Source organism: Harpia harpyja, chromosome 3, assembly GCF_026419915.1.
Source record: "Harpia harpyja isolate bHarHar1 chromosome 3, bHarHar1 primary haplotype, whole genome shotgun sequence".
Taxonomy (NCBI): domain Eukaryota; kingdom Metazoa; phylum Chordata; class Aves; order Accipitriformes; family Accipitridae; genus Harpia; species Harpia harpyja.
Window position 1 is genome coordinate 25,382,844 of NC_068942.1, and position 21,291 is coordinate 25,404,134.

Below are 21,291 nucleotides of genomic sequence, written 5' to 3' on the forward strand. Positions count from 1 at the left end.
GAACACAACACAATATTTTGTAATAGTTTTTTAAGGAATAAGTAGAGCAGGAACAATTCTACAGGATACCGCTGTCAACTCAAAAAATCTCTCCAAGACGGCAGTGAGTATCTAAAAATGAAGCAAGCATAACTGCACAAAGGGAGGGTTAATTTAGATATTTCCAGCATTAGTTGTATAAACAAAGACTAAATCACACTGCAGGGAATGGGCTGCAAGAGTGACAGGACATCTGATGGATTGCTTATTAATTAGAAATACTTCGATAAATTCAGGTTTCCTCTCCAAAATATTCATGCCATGTTTGAATTTTGTTGTTTATCCCTTTCAAATCATGTTACCTTAAAATGTGAGGTGCTTGGTATCATACCAGGGGAGAGGAAGGCTGGTTAAATGGCTGGCTTTCACATCAGTGACTCTTTATATGACTCTCTGCAAGTTATTTACTTCTACACTTTTAATAACACCTGGGATGTGACAAGAATAAATATAGTAGTGACTTTGACACCCTGAGATGTTGCAGTATTGAACATCATGTCAACAGCTTTGAATAAGGAGACTTAAATAGCCCTCCCTGGAAACCAGATTCTGCTGGGAGAAGTAGGAAAAGAAGTTGAATTAGTCTGAATGACAAGAATATGTATTTTTAGAGGAGCTCCCCAGAGGGAAGCATAGCTGTGCCCTGAGTTGTGGGTAGCAAAAAATCCACCATACTGGTAAAGCACAGCAGAAAAAGGAAAGAGGAGGACCAGAGATGTGACCAGGAAGCTGCAAGAACAAAACCATACCAAAATAGAAACCAAACTAGCGCCAATGCTAAGATGTTTCAGGAAAAACAAAACCATTCCCTCAGGTTCAGTTGTACAAGAAGTAATTCACAGGGCAAAGATGGTGCTGTCAGCTTGTGAGCTTGTTGTTATTTTGGGAATGCTCAGGACAAGCTGCCTGGTACAAGAAGGAGGCTGCTGGGGAAAAAAACAGCTTGGAGGAAAAAGGATCTCTGAGGGAAGGGGTGGGTAGGTGGTGACTGCCCAAATTAGCTGGTGGTGGGGCAGCCCCGGAGCCACTGTGGGGCTGGGGGGAGGCCACAGGAACCCCACATACTGGCTGGGGAAAGAGAGAGTGCCTGGAAAACAGAAATGTCCTGCGGTGCTACCTGTCTCCTGCAGGCTCAGCAAGCAGCCAGGGTCTCCAGTCCTGCCCGCTTTGTCAAAGCAATGGTGGCAGCTCAGGTGACTCTCTTGGCAAACGAGATTTTTGATAAGGATTTTACCCTAAGGATTAGGTTGCCATTACATGACTCTCAGCTTCAATTAAAACCAGAGAAAATTAGAAAGAAACAGTCCTGTTGGCTTCAAGATAGTTGAAGACTATGAGCTCTAGATGATCTGATGCCATGATGTATTGCTTTAAAATCTCCTGAGACACAGGAAGATTGACACTTTGGAAGATTATCTCAATATTTTGAATATGTGCAGTTGGCAATGCGAGTAGACAGAAGGGACAGTGGGTCCGAGAGCAGGACAGAGTCCCATGCTCACATATGTGCCCCAACACAGAAGAGGCAGGCCAAAGTTTGCAGCCACAGCTGTTGAAACACCATCAAAAGCAACACAGGTCTATCACACCATGCCCTGCCATGGTGTAACAGCAGCAGCAACTGCAAAGATGGGCCCAAAACCAGTCCAGATCAAAGTAGGAGGTCTGGAAAATATTTCTTAGTTTACTTTAGAGCCTTTCTAGGGGGGAAAAGAATGGGGTAATAAATGACTTTTCCTTGGATTTCATGAAAGGGAGGTCAGGTCTTTATTGTGAGAGGTTGCCCTGGTAAAAGGTGTGAAATGTGGAAGTCCAAGCAGCCACCCACATACCTGGGTGTACCAGCACAGGCTGCGTAGGGAAAAAACTGCTCTGCATGTCCTGCTCTGCTGGGAAAGGCAGTGAAAGCTGTAGTCCTCCCTTGGGGCATGATGCAGGGAAGGGTTGTGGGAAGATAAGGAAAACACACCTACCAAAAAAGGTTAGGGGAGAGTGAAAAATTAGTCTCCGGGGGTGGTTATGTTAAGCTGCAAGAAAGGGGAGTGAGTGGAAAGCAAAAGAAACCAGTGGCACCCTTTTACGTGATCCCAACTAGCTTTAGGAAACCAGTTAATATCACTGGAAAAATAGGGTCCCACAGTAACAACATCTCAAAGGCTCAAAAAATGCTAGGGAGTTGCATATGTACCATAGTGCTGTACAGAAACATAGCAGCATTTCAGCAAACCATTTAGCATTGTGGAGAGTGGAGCTTCTCCCCATGTGTAAAATGGTAGCACCCATTCTCTTACAAAAAAGTCATGCCATTCTTTAGCAGACCATGAGGTCAAAAGGTTTGTTTAAAGTCTCACAGTAAATTGTAGCACATCAGGGTTTATTTTTAATTTAGGGGGTTTTGTTTTGTTCTTTTTTTGTGTCGTGGGGTTTTTTTTCTTTTTTCTTTTTATGGTGAAAGAACAAAGTTAAACCCTCAGGGGTTTGGACCTACTGTCTCAAGGCTGAACCGAATATCTAATCTCTAAGCTCCCCTGGACAGCCTACTTCATTCTTGTTTTCCTGGTGTAAAAACAAGGGACTCTGAGAAACAGACAGCTAGTAACTTCATTTCAGGGTAGTCATTTGGTTGCTTCTTGAATCAGGCAGCTTGAGATGCTTGAAAACAGCTCAGTGTATCTCCCCCAGAGGATACATATACATCACATCTCTGATGTGTCTAAGCTCCCTTGGCCTCTGTCCAGGAACATCCAGATTTCCTGACTCATGGCAATGTACCCTGTCTGGTTGTACTTCATTAGCAGCAGCTCAAAAATCAGAACCGTATTCTGCTGTTGCATAAGTTTTTCCAAGCAGTAAACAATAACACCCTGCCACAAGCTTTATTACATTTATCTTGGAATTCAAGATCCAGAAGAGACTGCTGCTTATTATTTTCTTTAATGGCAACCCAAAAAGACTGTAAGATGTTATTCTTTAATAAATATTTTCAGGATAGCTTAGTATCTTATTAATTAAATGTTCTGAAAAGGAAGAATAAATGTTACAGAAGCTATAATAAGCCAATAATTTTTCTTCCAGCTGAGAAACATGGTTATGATTTTTTATTGTCATATCAATTTTATTGTTATATCAGCACTTATACACTAAAATGGGGAGGGTAAATTTAAAGCTACAGAAGCTGAAAATAATTAGTAGGAAAAATTACATTTTATAGGAGTAGTAACATACCTTTCAGTAAGTCCTATTCTAAATAGCTCTTCTTTACTTGCATCTCAAGCATTTGTTTAAAACATTTTAAAAGCAGTAGCATTATCAACTGGCTCAAAGCAGGTTTGAAAATAAACAGTCCATGACTATTACTAGGGTTCATTAAAAGAAAACTCTGTCTGACTCTAAAGTCTATTTTGGAGCTACGACTGCTCCACTCCCTTGCTTGTGGCATGATGCAGCTGCTCTTTCTTTAATATTTTTGCTGACAGCTACAGCTGACAGATAACATTTCAGTTCACCCCAACATCAACCCTATGTCAAGGCTCCCTTACTCAGACTGAAAATGCTGCCTTCCTTGTGGCTTTACCTGCATCACAGTGCAACTCTGTAACTATGCAGTTATTCATACTGGTCACTTGTAATGGAGCAGCAGTAATAGGGCTGCAGTCAGGTCATGTGTTGGGGGAGTGCATCAGCCGTCCCACAGTTGCTAATGGCACAGCAACAGCTCCTCTTCTTTCCCTTCATCTTCTGTCCCACGCTGTCAGAAAATAGGCACCTGAATCTGGCAATAAAAATAATATTGCATATAAAGCTATGCAATATGTCCATTGATATTTTACATTTTATATTAGTTGTCACCTTATATCTTTGTTTTAGTTATATTTGTTAACATGGTCAATATAAAAAATATTTGATCCATCTTAATGTATAATCCCCTAGGAAACAGGCTTTGATTTCTTGGTCATAAAAGTTTTCATGTAATAATCAATCACTCAGTAATACTGTGGTGGTTCACCCACAAAAGGAACTTTTCACAAATGCAGCACTGTTTTCCTCCCAGAGAGAAAACAAGAATATTCACAGTGCTCCCAGTTCTGCCCCTAAACCTCTGAAGCTGTAAGCGAGGAGAAAAAGGTGGTGGAGGACAAGTTTCAGAAATAGCCAGCATGTAAAAGAGAGACCCAAAGAGAAAAGTGGGAAGGAGGCATTGCTCAGTCAGTCTTTCCAAGGAATTCCCAGGAAAATTAATTATGATTAAGACTGTGCATATATATGTACTTTTTTGATTGAAGGCTGAATCTAAAAAATAAAAACAAATAAATGCTTTGCTATATTTTTTCAGGATTTACAGTAAGGCACACTGGTTTTTGTTTGGATTAAATATTTTACTAGACTGCAAAATACTGTTTTTATTATGGGGCTCTTCTAGCAAAATTTAAAGAACAGGAAGACAAGTGGGAGTTTGGGACCATGAAAAGAACCCAAAACAACCCAGAAAGGAAAAGGTTAGAATACTTTATTGCTACAATATAGGGATTAAAACACAGTCTTCCACCTCCCAGGAAAATACTTTAAATACAAGGTATTCCGAGATGACCGCTTTTCTCTTTGCAGAAAAAAATGTCTACTTTGTATGAAATACTTAAATATTCACCGGAGCAAGAGCTGACACTTGGGAAGACCCGAAGCTACATGCAAAATCATGGAGTTGTTCTTACTCCCTGTGACCCCAAATTTACTCATTTGTATTCAAATACCCATTTTGTATCATGCAGACAATTTGAAGAACAGTTTCTTTGTGTATAGCAAGAACTTAAAACACTGCTGGGCTTTGACAGGGAATTTGGATATGTGGAAAAAGAGGGCAGAGAAACCATTTTCTCATCATTTTTCTGCTTCACTTTGATAGTACCTCTGACTTCTTGTGATGTTAGTGTGGGGAAAAAAAAGATCGGAAATAGCAAAAGGAACTGTTTCTGCAGTTCATACATTCCATTTTCATTTTTTGTTTCACTGAAACTTCATACTGAATTTGACCCAGATCTGCTTCAGTGTACTCAAACCCATGCTTTTAGGTGAGATGAATTGTTTACTAGAAGAAATTGCCCAGCATAATTTCAGCTGCAAGCTCTAATCAGACTGTCCTGCTTCCAGTCCCCCTGTGGTGGGAATCCCCAAAGGGCAAAGCCTTAGCAGCAGGACAGATGCATAGCTGTAACACCAGGGGCAAAGTGAGAAAAGCACATCCTTGAGCCTTTATAGGTAGTGTCCAGGTGTCCCAGCCCTTCTCTAGGCCACAGGAACTGACTTAGTGCTGGAGAATATTGGTATTAACCTCATATTCCCATTTCTCTCCATAGAGACAACATAAGCCAGCACAAAGCCATCATTGAAAAAGAAATCTACCAGTACAAATAAATAATATCGTGTCACTATACTATGAAGAAAGCATCAAACTTAGGTTTTCTGTGAGTCCAGTGATGATACTAGATTATGTAGCCTTTGACAGTTTAAGAAATACCTAGTGTTGTATTTTAATTTTCTTTTATTTTGTCTTCTTTTGTACAACTCTCCTTCTACAAGCTTCTCAAGGAATGCAAAAACTTTTCAATTCTGTCATGCAGTTCAGTGGGATCCTCTGGATTCCAACTCTGAGGAGTAGCATTTCATCTGCGTAACCCCTAAAATCAAAACAGTTTCTTTATGGAAACAAGCCTGCCTTAAAAAGCTTGCATTAAAACTCCACTGTAGTTAATAGGACAAAATTCCCAAGGACATTGCAGAAAAATCTGGCAGACTGTCAGGTTCACCTTAAAAATGCTGTCATAGAGCATTGCAGGCAGGAAAACATAAATTGTAGACGTTATGTTATTTTTGTATATTTTCAGAGTGCTGCCAAAAGAGGTCATTTGCAGATCAAATAAAGGAAAAAACTTAGCAAGTTTGGCTGAAACTATTGTAAGGAATATTTAGAAATTTCTTAGGGCATCTTTGAGAATGTGCTGTGTGTCAGCTCACCAATCATGACCAACTCCTTTTTTCATGTACTCTCTAAGAAACCATGAAATCCACTGAGAATAAGGTAGTGAAAGTCAGAAGAGACACTACTTCTGATGTTTCAGTTACAAACAAAAACATATTAATTTATTTGATAAAACCTCTGTTTTTATTTTTAGCATCTTTAAAAATGTTTCTTTTTGAATACAGAAGGGAGGGAATGGGTTTATTGATAAGCAGTCTTATCAACAGGCACATTCTGAGTCTCAACGGTTTAATTCTAGAAAGACAACTAGTTGATCGAAGTCAACTGCTTCAGTTGCTTTTCTTTGTGAGTCCTTCCTTAAAGTCATGAGAAAACTGGGAAAAATCAAGATGTTCCATCCAGATACTTTTGTGAGGCTGACACGGATTTCTCTGATCTAGAAAATAACCTGAACTCTGTTAATAGAGGCATTTGAAGGATTTCCGTTAGTCTCAAGTTTTGTCATTGTGTTAGTAAAATATAGCTAATCAACTGGGAACTAGCAATAGATGAAAAGGGGAAGTATAAATGTGAGCAGATACTACATGCTATATTAAAAGTCAGGTATGCCAGCTGACTTACCAATGTGATGTTAAGCTGGGACGTAGAAGAGAAGACATAGTACAGAACCAGCTGATAAGAAGACCCCTATCTAAGTTTGCCTGACATTTTTCATTAAAAAATCTAGTCTTGTATGAAGCCCAGTTGTTTACAGCTTTGCCAAACTTCAGTTGTTCAGGCTGGATGTCTGGCTGAGTCTGAATTGTTTTTGGAAGTTTCAACTAGAATGCTTTGAGCATTTCCAAGAATGAAATGAGAGAAAATTGTTGTTTGCCCATGTGAAAACAATCCCATAACCATTTTGCTGAACAGCTTTAATGTCTCCATGTTCCAGAGTGATCTACTGAAATTCAGCCAGGGAACTGCTCTGTGGCAGTGAATTGACTTTTGCCATCGCTGTGAAAACTATGCCAGGCTAAGAGCCACTGAAAAAAGTATTGCACCAAGGATACCTGGTAGAGATTTGTAGCTAACTTCTCAGAATAGCTTACACATGCTGGTGCTGTCCCAGTTCTTCATATCTTGCCTGTTGCAGCTGGCTTATGCACATGCCATTTCCAGAAAGCACCTCCGTCTCAGGGTTACAGGGTTAAGCAATAATCTTCCCACAGTTACTTACTCATCTGATGCTACAGCACTACAGCGCAAGAAACGAGGTGAAGGCTCTTGTTTTTTCTGTTTCAACAATATTTCCTCAGCAGAGCCTATGCCACAGTGGGAAAAAATGTGCGGACAGCAAGATTGCTCGTGCTGCTAGGGAGAGACATGGGGAAGGAATAGCTCTGTGACAAGCCCTTGTATGAAACCTTTGTACCTGTCAGTCAGGATCTCTTTGCCAGTGATAGGTATTGTCCATCACCCTTGCCGTGGGATAGAAACACTGCCTTCGGGAAGGCAGAGGATAATCAACAATTGCAATGACACTTTGCCAGTGTAAATATGCTTTTATTAGGAATTTATCCGGATCTTCACCTGACTCATTTGGAATCAGAATTATCTCAGTTCATGTCTCTCTGTGGTCTGAGATTTGTGTCATTGCTCTGTTTGGCATTCACCGTTGCCTGCCAGGTGAGCTGGACTTCTCTCTGGGTCCCAGTGTCCACCTCAGCTGATCTTCCAGCTGTGAGCTTTGGAAGTGATCATCTCTGATCCCTCTCTAACCACTGCAACAGTGCAGAGTCCAACCTCACCCATCTGCATGGCACTACACTTCCTTGAAAAGCTGTCGTCTTAGTTCTTCGCTTTGGATCTGGGCACAGGGCAGGCTCCTGAGGCAATTTGCTCAACCTGCTTTACTTTTGTAGAAACAGATATGGCAGCTGCTGTTCCCATATTTTTACCATGCTTGTTGTTCCTCTTCTCTCTGCTGCACTCCCCCTCGCGAATTCATTCCATCTGACTGTACCATCTGTCTGAGTACTTCTCATTTGCTTGCTCTCCTCTCAAAAATCAGGGCTTTGTGGTTCTGCTGCAGTTTTCTAGAGCAACAATACATGTTTCCACTTCTCACAGTTTTATCCTTGTTTGAAAGCAATGTGGCAACAGCCATACAGAAACTGTCAAGAATTTATGGGTGGCACTTTGGCTATGTCTGTTTTCAGGAAATTAGACAGTGCTAATGCTGATTCTCTGACCTTCAGTCCAGTTGCCACTGGCTGGTCATACCTACATTATTAAACTTTCTTAGCCTTCAAGACAGGTTGGCTATGTCCAAGCTGGCAACCCCTGCCTAGGCTGGTCCCCAGGCAGGGCTAATTCCTGAACCATTCCAGGAGGACCACTATTTAGTCCCTGCCAAAATTTTGACCAAGCCCTGGCACTGTTTAATCTACTAGTTTAGACATAACCCTCATTTCATACTCATCTGAACACATCAAATGCCTGGGATCATCTGAACAATCACATAAAACCCCTTCTCCGTTATAAAGATATATTTTATTATTATTGAATCAGACTTTTCTAAGATTACAGATAGAGTGACTGCTTTCCAAGAATATTTTGAACTTCCAACGCTGGAAAATTCTAGCATTGGAAAAATTTTGTGACACATGTTTAAACTGATTTTTTTGAGTTGGTTCCTTAGGCATTATTTTAGTATCATCTCCTCTGCATGCACCTTTGTTTGCTTTCTACTGTTCTGCTTCAAATGTCTGTTTCCTTGTTCTCTTTTCATTAGATGAGTAAAAAAAATCAAACCCAGACAATTTGAATAAAGCTCGGGGACCAATGTTTCCACCTGAACTATTGTAATTAATGAGCATAGCAGATGATACTTTGGTCAGATGAGTCAAAGCTAATAACACTTCATTGGGTCTTCTTAGTTCCTCATGGACAAACAGTGCTTAGAGCTACAGGCACAATTGTGCACAGGGTTTCACAGGACTATCTCCTTTTCAAAAGGAAACGTGAGCAAGGAAAAACATGCCAGTAAAAAAAGCTTATTTTAACCATATGTGGTTTTGGAGGACTGTCTTTTATTGAACAGCAGTTCAATGAATAACATAAAAAAGTCATACAGGCAATTCTAAGCTCTGTCAGAGAAGAGAATAATAAGAATTTCTTGATGCATCAATGGCTAATCCATAAACACCCAACAAACCAACCAGAAATTCAAATAACTACTTTGAACCCTTGGCTTCAGCAGAATGGACCACACAACTTTTACGTAGTGGGAACATCAGGCCATGCAGGGCTTTCTACACTGTTCCATGCAGAAGTAGAGCATTGGGGTTTGCAGCAACTCATAAGGATTTGATGCTGGCTGAATCCCTTGGCCCTCCTCTCCTGTGAAAGGACAGTGCTGGTGCCTTAGAGCCCCAGGATTTGTTCCTCCTGTTAGTGAAGCAGAACCTGAGAGGCAACTCTGTCCTGAAGTGATAGCATGATGTAAAAAAGAGCCCCCCTCTTCTTGCATAAGTTTCCAATGCCCTGTGTACAATGCATGCTTTGTTAAAATTAGCAATGAATATATCACAATTTTAAAGCAAACCAAAAGGACATTTATCTGCCAACATCCCTGTTCAAATCTTTCTCCAAGAGCTATGAAATCATCTGACATAAAGCAGAGCAGAGGCTGCATTCTTTACAGAGCTTTGAGTGATGCATATTTTACCAACTCATCCATGAGAAGGAGATTCTTGAACAAAATGGCTAAGTGAAAGAAGAGATCATTTTAAAAATATGCTTATGTGGAATTTTAGTTGTGACATGCACCACGAACATTGCTAATGATTTCAGATATCAGACTATTCTGCAATTAAGAAGCAATTCAACACAGTTTTAAATTGCAGCTCTGAAAACGTAATTTATGTTTCCAGTACTTTTATCTTAATTAGTCTTTCTGGCTTAACAAAAATTTGGATACAGGTTGTTTAAAAACTTGCAACTCCAGCACTAATTCAGCGGAAAAGTTTCTGAGGAACAACTGTTACATTAATAAACATAAATCTCTAAATATATGTAAGATTAAGATCCTTGCTGTTCAAGATATTCACCTTTAATTTTAGGTACTTGAGGCATTACTGAAAGCTTAAAAATATTACTGAAAAGAGTGCTGTGACATCTGAGCCATGGCATGCAACTCATTCACATGCCCAGTGACAAACAGCATGCTCTGCCCTTCTTTCTGTCCATAGGAAGAGTTGATTTTGGATTTGATTTAAGGGTGAGGCAAGTGCTTTTGAGATAACATTTTGCAGTTCCCTGCTGCTCTGTTCTTATTTGCAGGCCCATTAAATACTGTTTTGCAGGAACAGCTTTCTCATTTGAACTGCTCAGTAATGACAACAAATTTTTGTGTTTTAAGACTAACATAAGCCAGTTCCAGAGCACCTGCTGGGAGATATTATGATTTTTGTGTACTTCAGCTGAGGATACAGTTAGCTTGTGTTGTTGGTGGGCATGAATTACAGTTTTTCTTCTAAAAATAGAAGTCTTTCGCATTTGGACTATAAAGGAAACATAACATATACATTCAAAACAATTCAATAAAAGCATCCTCGGTGAGATAACAATACGTTTTTCATGTCAGAACTACAGTGGGTTAAAGAAGCCTGCTTTCAAGGGCCCCAGCCAAGCCATAGTAATTTAAAATAGCTGAGCATCAAGTCCTTCAGTTGTAGCTCCATGTCCTGTCATAAGCAATCAGATGAAAAGAGAGAAGTTTACTAAATTAGTAGTAAGCCACCGCCTAGTTTTCCCTAGGTGAGGTTTAAGCCTTGCACTCTCTCTGTGCCAACTCCTGGAATTCAGTCAACTGCAGGCAACTCCACAGCATAATTTGTGGCAGCTGGGGACTGCATTTGTGCTCTGCTCTGGGCAAGCAAACAAACCAACCAACACACAAACTAGTGGCCGAAAGCAGCTAGCAGGGGAAAGCAAGTGCAGGACAAGGATTTGAAACTTCCCCTAAGCACTGTCCCTGCCTCCAGCTATTGTCCAGCTATAGTTGAAGAGATTGTCGGAACCTGATATAGTTTATCTGGTTAGCGATCATAAGTATTTCTTCCAAGTATTTCTGCTGTCTCCCTCCAAGTCATGTTAACTTCTGCATCCATGGACAAGGCTTTCTGCAGATCTGCTGTTGAGTGTGTGAAGGACCACCCCATTCTGTTTGTTGGTGGAGACTGCTTCAAAGCCCACGTAAAGGAAATATAACCAGCCAAAGAGAGCTGGTGCCAGGGCATGACAGGAGCACAAACTGGTTTTCTAGTAGAACTCTATGGGTTTGAAAGATGCCAAGGTCACCCACCTTCCTGCTTCCTTCCCAGACACAGCCAGGATGAGAGGCAGTCAACACTGGAGCCCTGCAGAGCCCAGCTCCCCGAGCTGCAGACGAGCAAGGAAGGGTGAAGGCAAACACTCTCTGGCTGCCGCAATGCACAGAAATGATCTTATAAAACTTGAGATTCCTGAGAACAGGTTTGCCTCTCATGGCAAATGAATAAAAAACCTGCACATGAAATTGTTGCCTAGGGGTATAGATCTAGAATTAGTACCATAAACTATCTGACCAGCCCTAGACTGTTCCTCCCTAATATTTCAGAGGAGCACAGAAACCAGCAGTCCTTAGGGAGGCTCTACTATACTTAAACCAGTCATAACGGAGACTTAAAACCTACAGTGCGGGAGATTCCTTAGTGAAGTAATCTCTTGTATCTGATAAACAAACCTGAACAAAATGATGTGGCCTATTAGGATTTTCTCAGACACTTTTCAGGGGCCCGACACTTCTTCATTGACTCACTTGTGAAATAAGTTCATGATCTTTGCCTTGTCAGTGTTCGGCAGCTCTGCACAGGATCTGCATGCAAGATACCATGGTGCTTTTGTTATGTGAATAAGCGTCTGTTAGGAATCCCACCACAACCACTAATTTATTCCATATAAACAGCAGAGAAGTCATGAGAAAATACAGGCTCCTGTTTACTACCAACCTGGCCTACCATCGCACAATGGTGACACAGAAGTTAAGAATTAGCAGTCTGATGGCAAATAAATGTTGACAAATCAAAGGAGCACCTTTTGAAAAAAAATTTGAATTACTGATGTGTAAATTCAGAATCTAGTGTCAGGAAGTATATAACTTTTCTTTTGAATATGGATCAAGTTTTCTCTTAAAAATAGTGAGGACATTTCCCCCCATGTATGAAAATATGTTTCAGAACATCAGCCTTCTGAAAACTCATCAGTCTCGATTTATTCATGACCAATTTGTTCCTGAAAGAGTTCAGAGCACGTGGACAGTTTATGTTCAAGTCAAGGACTATTTTTGCTTGTGACAAAAGTAGCAGTTTAAGGAGGAAACAAGACTGTTTTGATGTATATACATCATGTGGACTGCTGAGGTAAATCAGGAACTTGAAAAATACGTCTCTTCTGACCGAATCCTTAAAAATATATAATGAGAATAGAAACTGAGGCTATGATGAAAATCACTAGCATTGTCAGAGTCAGAAGTGAAACTGTGATTGCTTAGTTGAAAGAAGAAATTGTAAAGGAGGCATGAAGGAAGGATGTTGCGTAAGAAGAGGCTGGAGAAGATGGATGGATGCTCCTTCACAATGCTTGAGTGAATGTGCATATGGTAAAAGCAAAAGGCAAGAAAATTAAAATGAAAAAAATACATGCAAAGCTATGTAGACGAACACATATGTAAATGGGTTCTTTTCACCTTGTTTGATTAAAGCCAGAAGCTTAGGATGCTTTCAAAAGAATTTTTATGTAAGGTAGGAAAAGACATTAGAAGTCAGTAATTCAGGTCCTAAGCCATCCATTAACTGATGACAATGGAGAGATGTTTTCCATTCTACTGGATCCTTTCTTCCTGCGCATCTAATGCTGAATCTGAAGAGCTGAAATTAGCATTGTTCCCAAGAAACTTGTGAGAGATTTTTAACTTCACTGGCTAAGGAAGTGAACTGCTAATAACAAAACCGGCAAAACTGTTACTATATTTATGAAGCTATCTTAGGTGGGAGTAGAGTGAATCAGGTTAAGATACTATTAATTACCTGTATCTTATAGTAATGTTTTGGGCATCTCCATAGTAAAATTTGCCTTGACTGTGCTAGTACACTTTATATGAATATAGCGTGCTAATATTTATATCAAAATTTCAAATAGGAGTTACAGGAAAGTGAAAATATGCATAGATCCATCATGGCCATAGTTTCATCCCATTTGGGGGGGCTCTGTGTGTGCGTATGTGTATGTGTGTGCATTGAGAAATAAATACTTTTTGTAAATGATTGATTTTTGTGTAAACATTTTACTGCTTTTGGTGAAAGTAGATTTTTTCCAAACTTTTTTTTTACCCAAGTAGTTTTCTGCTTCATAGAAGTTCATGGGTTTTTACTTCAAGCTCAGCATAAGCAATCTTTTAACCATAAAAAATTTTAAGTTCTATAAAGTATCTCCAAAAACAAATGGCTCTGTTTTTAACAAAATGTCTTTCCTCTCACGTGGACAACCCATGCTATGACCAAAGTAAATGAGAAACAATCATAATTCTGTTCCTTTGGCTATATCTTTTGGATACCCTCCAACATAAAATGCATTAGCACAAAAATGTACTTGTCCTTAATTAATTTATAGCTTAGAGCAGAATACCGTAAATAACAGTTGAACTTCAGCTGCAAAGGTTTTAAAGTCATGGATAAAATATTGTATAAAATTTGTAATAAACCTTAAACAGTGCTAGAGGACAAGTCGAACTAATTATCAATAATCTTAGGAATTTCAGTGATGGACAACTGAATGTAAAAGAAGTTTATTTTGTAATACATTTGGGTTCTATTGAATTTATAGTCACTGAGGGAGAGAAAATTATTTAAGTTTTACCACTACCCTGAACAAATACAGTTAATAAACTGAACTATTTGGTTGGGGGGGTTGATTTGTTTTGTTTTGTTTTGTTTTTAAATAGCTTGAAACATATAAAATATGCTGGCATATCTTGTTCTGAAGCATGCATGGTTGAAGGTTACAGAATCTGCATGATATTCTATAGCTTTATACAGGAACACAGGACTGGAAAGGATCTAATGGGTCATCAAATCTATTGTCCTAATATTGCAGGAATCCCATTCTATAATCCCCTTCATAAACTTATCAAGTTCCACTGTGAGGGCAGTTAAGATTTTTGCTGCTGTTACTCCAGCTGGAAAATTGTTCCCAAATCTCATTGCTCCAAGTGAGAACCTGTTTCTGGTTTCTAGCATAGATTAAATTCTGGCCAATCTGTGCTGATGGCTTTCCTTGCCAACATTGTCATTTAGTTTAAATGGCTCTCCCATCTCCCTGATATATTTATAGACAGCAACTGAATCCCTTAACAGCCTTTATTTTGCTAAGCTAAACAAGCCAAGCTCTTCATTCTGTCTTCTCATATGATAGGTTCTCTATTCCCCTGATCATCCTAGAAGTCCATCTTTGTACCTGAACAAGTCTGAGGTAATGTGCTACAAATGAAAAGGTACAACAGTCTTGTATAATAGCATAATAAAAGAAACCATAACAAACAGAGTAATAATTTCAGGCTTGCAAGGATGTGCTGTGCCAAATATTTAGGAGGTTGAGTAAAGGTTTTGAAATCTTCTACGGGGATCTTTATTAGAAATAACGTGAGTTTTTTTCCTAAGTTATTGATTGAAATTGCTGTATGAAAGGTTTTAGGGTTTTAATCAAAAGCTGGGAAATCAATGAAAATTATGATTTGGTTGAGACCTTCAGCCAGCATAGTATGCAGTTGATTAGATTTGTGACAGTAATTATGGAAGAAATGGGTCTGGCATTTTTAAAGTTTGTGTGACAACGACTGAGAAAATTCCTATGAACACTGTGTAGTATGTGATGAATCTTTCCTGGAGAAGCCACAATTGCATTCACATGTTGTCTTTAAGAAATTTCAGTGGCAGTGTTCAGGGGTTTGGTTCCCTGGAGTTAGCTCTGCAGAGTGCTCCTGTAGGTGTGAGCCACTGGAAAGCAGAAGAGAATGTAGGGACAACTGATCTCACTACCTCCCAGGACCACAGAGAAAAGGATATTTGGCCAAATCCAGTATCCCCTGGTCCCTTGTGCCATAGCTTCTTGGAAAACTCCAGGAAACTCCTGACTCCCAGCTCTTAAGACTGTAACAGCAATCTTTTTTAGCTGTTTTACTTTTAATCCTTAGTGAGTCAATAGTTCAATCAAGTTTCAAGGGTAGCTTCATACAGAATCTTTTTCCCAGTTGTGCTAAGCCTGCCATCCCAGCTCTTGGGGCCACGATCACTGGAGTGTAGGATGCCTCTGTTAGTGTGGAGGAGAGACATTGTTGGGTTGGAGGGGGGGGCATTCGTTTTTCTACCATCCTTCTTTTCTCAGGAATAAACTCAGTGATTTCTTTTTTAGCTTTTCTCTGTCCTGTAGCACAAAGAAAAAAGAGCTTATGTAATGCGCTGTAGGAAAAGAGAAGCACAACTTTAAGTCGATACATGCACATACGAAGATCAATGAAAATGAAAAGCTTTTAAAATACAAGCAATTTCTTAACCAGGAGCAAAGGGGAATCCCAGCTGTGATTACAAGCAATTAGATACACAATTAAGGACATACATGTCAGAGCACTGCATGGGTGGCTGCTCCCTGGGGGCTGGGAGCAGGGGGAATCCCCATGGGGACTAGTGGGCTGGGGGGGCAACCCCAGCCCCAAGCATCAGGCACTTCCCTGGGAATGGACCAAGGCCGGGATGGGCTGTGGGCCCACAAGTGGGCCCAGCTTGGTGGGGCCCATGGCCAGGCAGGGCTGTGGGCTGTGGGGAGCTGGAGAGTGGCCCTGCTGTGGCGATGCTGGGGCAGGGACTGATGGCCCCAGGGGGGCTGGCATGGGGTCCTGGACCCTCAGGGCCCTGACAGTAAATTAAATGGAACTGTAATTCTAACGAACATTTCTGACAATAATAGTCATCATCAAATAGTTGATTTGCTAGTGGAAGCCATTGTACGCCACCTGCCCTCATGGTAGCTTGTGGGCCGTGGGAAGTAGGTACCCCCTCATGCATCCCGAAGCCTTCTCCAGTGATGCTGGTGGGGTGTAGGGTGCTTGCCAAAATCACCTTCAGTTTGTGTCTTTTTCTGACAAGCTGTGCATAGCCAGACCTTCACAGTGCTTCACCAGACTGTCCGTCCAGAAGGACTTGCCCTTCGTTGTACCATCCCCAATGTGACAGCTGGAGCTTGGAACTGTAAGGGAGTGAAAAGCAGCTTCAAAAGCTCTTTGCTTTCCCTGGCTGTTTCTTTGAGGGTCCTGGGAACTGAGGCTTGTAGATCACTGGGCAGATGGGGACTTTCGTCAAAGCTGTCGTTACGGTATCTTGGCCAACCTGCCAAAGAAAACTTCAGCTTTCCTTCTGCTAAGTTTGGTTCCCTGATCCGTGGTGCATCTAGGGAAAGGGGGCATGGGTATGTGAACACGGAAAGCTGAGAGGCTTTCTCCAAAACAAATCTACAGAGAATCAATAGCTTTGTATTACTGCACTAGAGTAGCAAACAAAACTGATTCTATTTAGTGCATGTGATTAAAACTCTCAACGACCGGCATGGAAAAAACAGCCCAAGAGGCATCCTGCTGTGCAAAGGGCTGTGATGTTATTGTAGCCCAGTTAGGTTAAAGATGCTAGTGAGGCAAAGTCTGCAAGTAAAGCTGCTTCTTTCATTAGCCTAACAGGTGGTTAGGAGCATTTTTGATGTACCTGTGTGATGGCTGTGAGTGAAATACCAGCTTTATTCAAGTCAGTGGCAAAATCCCATGGGCTTTTCAGTACAACATAATGTTGTGTAACGGAAAGTATTTTAATTAAATACAGTGATATTTATCCTGACTGTTTCTTTTGCTCACTGTATTTACTGTGGCATCACTTAGTTAAAGTGGGGAATAAGACATGTATAGGCATAAATATTATCTCTAGATATTTTAAAGTTTAATGAAGAAAAAGGTTTTCCAGAGTCTTGCAAAACATCTACCTTATCCTGCTGCTTGGTAAAATATCAGATGATCTAAATTACTCAAGCCCTAACTGTGTTCCAGGCTGTTTCCACTTGGGAAGATTTAGGTGTAGTTACTACACTTGTAAGATGACTTTAAAACAATATATAGCAGAGGGAAAGTACTCTTAAGGGCCTATTTTTAAACCATGTCTCCTGTGAACAAGGTTTCTGCAAATCATGAACACCACCACTTCTTTTGCATTCAGTACATCAGATTTTAATCTCATTTAGACTGACAAAAATCCAGAGTAACTTCTTTAAACTCAGAAGAGTCAAGACAAATGAGGTCAGAATTTGACCCATTAAAACTTGATCCACCCTTTTTGTAATCTTCATAATTAGTATGAGCTGATTGACAGAAAACTATTCTTTGTTTCTTATACTTTGTGAGTTGCACTGAAAATAAAGCTCTTCATTGCCAAAATATGGCTCACTTTCTTTTATTAGCTCTAAATAGTTGCATATTAACTTTTAAAGACAATAGTCTTGATCTTTCCTCTGTTCAAATTAATGAGAATACTCTCACTGACTTTTTTGAAGGACAAACTTTTTGTAGGGCAAAGAATTGATTTCTGTAAATCCCATGTGCCTCATACAAATTATCTCTTCTTGTAAACTGTCATGCCAGATGTGATTCAGAGCTTGTGGGTGTAACAGTCTGATAGCCTGAATTCTTGCACTTGTAGGAAATACTTTCTACTATTAATAAATAAATAGATGGATAATTGCTCAATTTTCTCCTAGAACTAGGTGTTCAAGACTGAAGTTTCCTAAACAAATTTTCAAGAAAAGTATTTATCAATAAAATAATCTGTTTTTTTTTCCTATAAAGCCGAGTTTTACTTAATGTGTTTGCACCAATTTAACTGTGATTACAGCTGGTTAAGATTTCATTATTTTATCTATCCTTCTGTTGTTCATAATCCAATAAATCTCATTCTTTCAATTCAGAGCAAGGACAAAAAAATTCTACAAATACCAGGTTGGTATTTACTATTTTGCAAGAATTCACATACAGTTTATTAAGAAATAATGGGGAAATGTGCCATACACAGTTCTAGCTGCTATTCACTTACACACAGTAGTAGTCCTGCTTTATTCCTTAAATGGTATTGTGCCTATATGACTACATTGTTGTTAGGAGAACTATATAAATGATTTAAATAACAGACAGCCTGTACAGCTGAACAAAATTATTACTCTTTTCTTTAAAAAGATCACAGCTTTCCAGAACACCATGTTCTCCTTGACCAAATGCTTTGCCAAAGGAAAGACCTCCATGGTCTCACAGCCCTCAGAAGCTCTTTGGCACCACCAGTCCTGCCACTGAGCCTGCCTGGAGACATCACTGCTCAGATCCCTTGGCTCTGATCTTTCCATGCTAGCTGTCTCTGAAGTGGGTTTGACCTACCAAACTTTGCTTGTACCATAATCATGCTGCACAGTTGAGAAGGTCAGGGCAGAATTCAGGGAATCCACAAGGTGAATTCAAATTCTGTTCGTATATGCAAACTAATCAAATGCATGAATGAGCTTTTATCAACATGAAACCTTGCCTCCCTCCAGTGTTACAGCTCTGTTCCCTTTATGCCCTGCAACATCCCCAGCTTTCCAGTAGCAATGGTCCCAGTTCCCTCCATGTCTGCTATACCTCCATGGTATTTGGAGTTGTCACCGTGTTCCCAGCCTTCCTTTGTTTGCTTTGTGGGCTGTGAAAGAAACTGGTCTGCAGCTCTTGCTGTGCTGCGGATTGTCCAGCTTGGCCAGCCAAGGGAGTCATGCATTCTCACTGAGCAGCTAGAAGTCTGCAGACTGCGTGCAATGTGACTAACAGATGGGCCAAGCTGGACATGTTACTTCTCTGCTGTCATTTCATCATTGCATTGCATTGCATTGCATTGCACATATTCTGCAAAAGTAGGCTACGCAATGAGGAACGCAGCACATTACCTACCAGCTTTTTCCTTCCCTTGTTAACAGCTGGTTTTTTTTTGGATGGAGGGCGTTACTTGGTGCTGATTGCTGAATTAAAGCAGAAAGCTGTGACTTGTGGCACCAGCTCTTAGGAGGCAGCAGGCGTGCGAGGTTTTACTACCTGGGTTGGTATACTGTATCATACCTGCAAACACATTGCCCAGTGTATTCTGGATTCTTCAGGTTGCTGTGCTGTGTCATGGCTTTGGAGACACATGGATGAAGTAAATGGGAATCTCTAAATTAAAAATGTAAGTATTTCCAAGCCACTTTAAGTCTGGAAGTCTGTGTTTTCTAGGTGGCCTGCTGGCTGGCAGGCAGAGCAAGCAGAACATGCTGCTTCTCGCTTTGTCCTTGTGTGCAGCCCCTGAGCCTTATCTTTTCTCTAGGGAGCAGCAGGGACCCCCAGTCAGCCTCAGGTGGGAGCAGCAGAGCAATGGCACAGGGACACCTCCACCCTCGACTCCCTCCTCTCCCCTCCGGACCTAGATTCTAGCGAAGCCCCTGCTCTGGAAGCATCCCTCAACACAGGTATTACTGCACACCACGGGCTTTTCCAGCTGACACGCAGGAGCTTCCAGGTAGAGCTGTGCTCCTAAATTAATAACATTCAGGAGATGCCGTTGCAATAGCATGGCTGGAAAACAACGCTTGAGCTTCCTGCACATGTCAGCTCCAGGAGGTGACCAAAATGACTTATGTCATCTCTTGTCTTTCAAAGGCTCATCTGAATTGCAGAGCTGTCAAAGCCCTCAGGGACTGTTGAGGATTACCAAGGACATCCTGAATGTACATTATTTTCCCTGAAATTTTTTAGCATAATGAGTTAATAATAAGCATCCTGAGTTAATGAGTTAGCATAATGAGGAACTCTTCAGCAGGCACCTATTGACTTTTATGACTTTATGGGTATTTCACAATATTCATCTGGGATTTTGCCTGTCTTTTAAAAGCCCTATTGCTAGTATCACATTGGTTATAGAGTAATCTTTATTTCCATTTTTAAAATGCCTGGTTCACGGTGCTGGAACATACTTTGAAATTGTGAACCCAGCTCAAAAACTGGAAGGCAATCAATAACTGATTTTATAAAAATTTCACAACTTTAAGCCCAATATTATATCATATTTTTAGATGTCTGACTCATTTGGAAAGCTCGGGATTGTCTATATTAATTATGGCCCCAGAAGTTCTATCTCAACAGTCAGAAAGCAACTCCATTTGTAGTCAAGGATTGCAAACACAATCTTCCTGGAACTGAAAGTTGTACATTGTGCAATTTTTATGGCTTGTATAGCTTTTCTATTTTTACTTGGTTGAAACCTGCAATATATCATATAATCCTCCTTAAATTGTCATTCATAATGCTCATTTCCATTAACTTGGCATAAATAAATTATTTTCTTTCTTAAATTTGTATAGTTACTATTTTGCCTAACAATGTTACACAAACAAAACATTATTTTTCTCTGATACAAAGTTGATGTGAGTACAAACTGCTAATGATGTGTTTCTAGTTATGGAATTTTTAAACCAGATTTTAAAAAAACACACAGTATTTTCTTTTTTATTTAAAAATATGCATGTGTTATGAAGTCCAATAACTGTTTCCTTACTTCAACAAACCATTTATTTAATCCTCCACCTTTATAGGCATTTGGAAAAGTTTCTCTGAGGTTTCAGAAGGCCTAATAAAATTGCACTTTTCAGCTTTTTGAAGATACAATGGGAAGAACAATTCTGTTTTTTTTCTTTTCTAGAAATTTCCAGTACTTAGAACTTTCCAGTACCTAAAGGGAGCCTACAAGAAAGCCAGGGACGAACTTTTTTAAAGGTCATGTAGTGCTAGGACAAGGGGTAATGGCTTTACACTAGAAGAGGGTAGATTTAGATTAGATGTAAGGAAGAAATTCTTTACTGTGAGGGTGGTGAGGCACTGGAACAGGTTGCCCAGAGAAGCTGTGGCTGCCCCATCCCTGGCAGTGTTCAAGGCCAGGGTGGATGGGGCTTTGAGCAACCTGGTCTAGTGGAAGGTGTCCCTGCCCATGGCAGGGGGGTTGGAACGAGATGATCTTTAAGGTCCCTTCCAACCCAAACCATTCTATGATGATTCTATGAAATGCATCTTCAAGGTATAAGAGATCAGTCAGTGACAAGGGTTTATACAGAACTCTCCA

General features: G+C 40.2%; 1 protein-coding gene across 4 annotated transcripts in view; it reads left to right on the forward strand.

The window, feature by feature from the left end:
* Window positions 1-21,291, forward strand: part of FILIP1 (filamin A interacting protein 1) — a 110,466-nt gene that overhangs the window by 8,778 nt on the left and 80,397 nt on the right. For 3 of the 4 annotated variants that reach the window (XM_052781690.1, XM_052781689.1, XM_052781687.1), the window contains exon 2: window positions 19,504-19,645. The exons of the other annotated variant lie outside the window; for it this stretch is intronic. The gene's annotated coding sequence lies outside the window, so the exon portion shown is untranslated. The remainder of the gene's footprint in view (window positions 1-19,503; window positions 19,646-21,291) is intronic. 4 annotated transcript variants of the gene reach the window in all.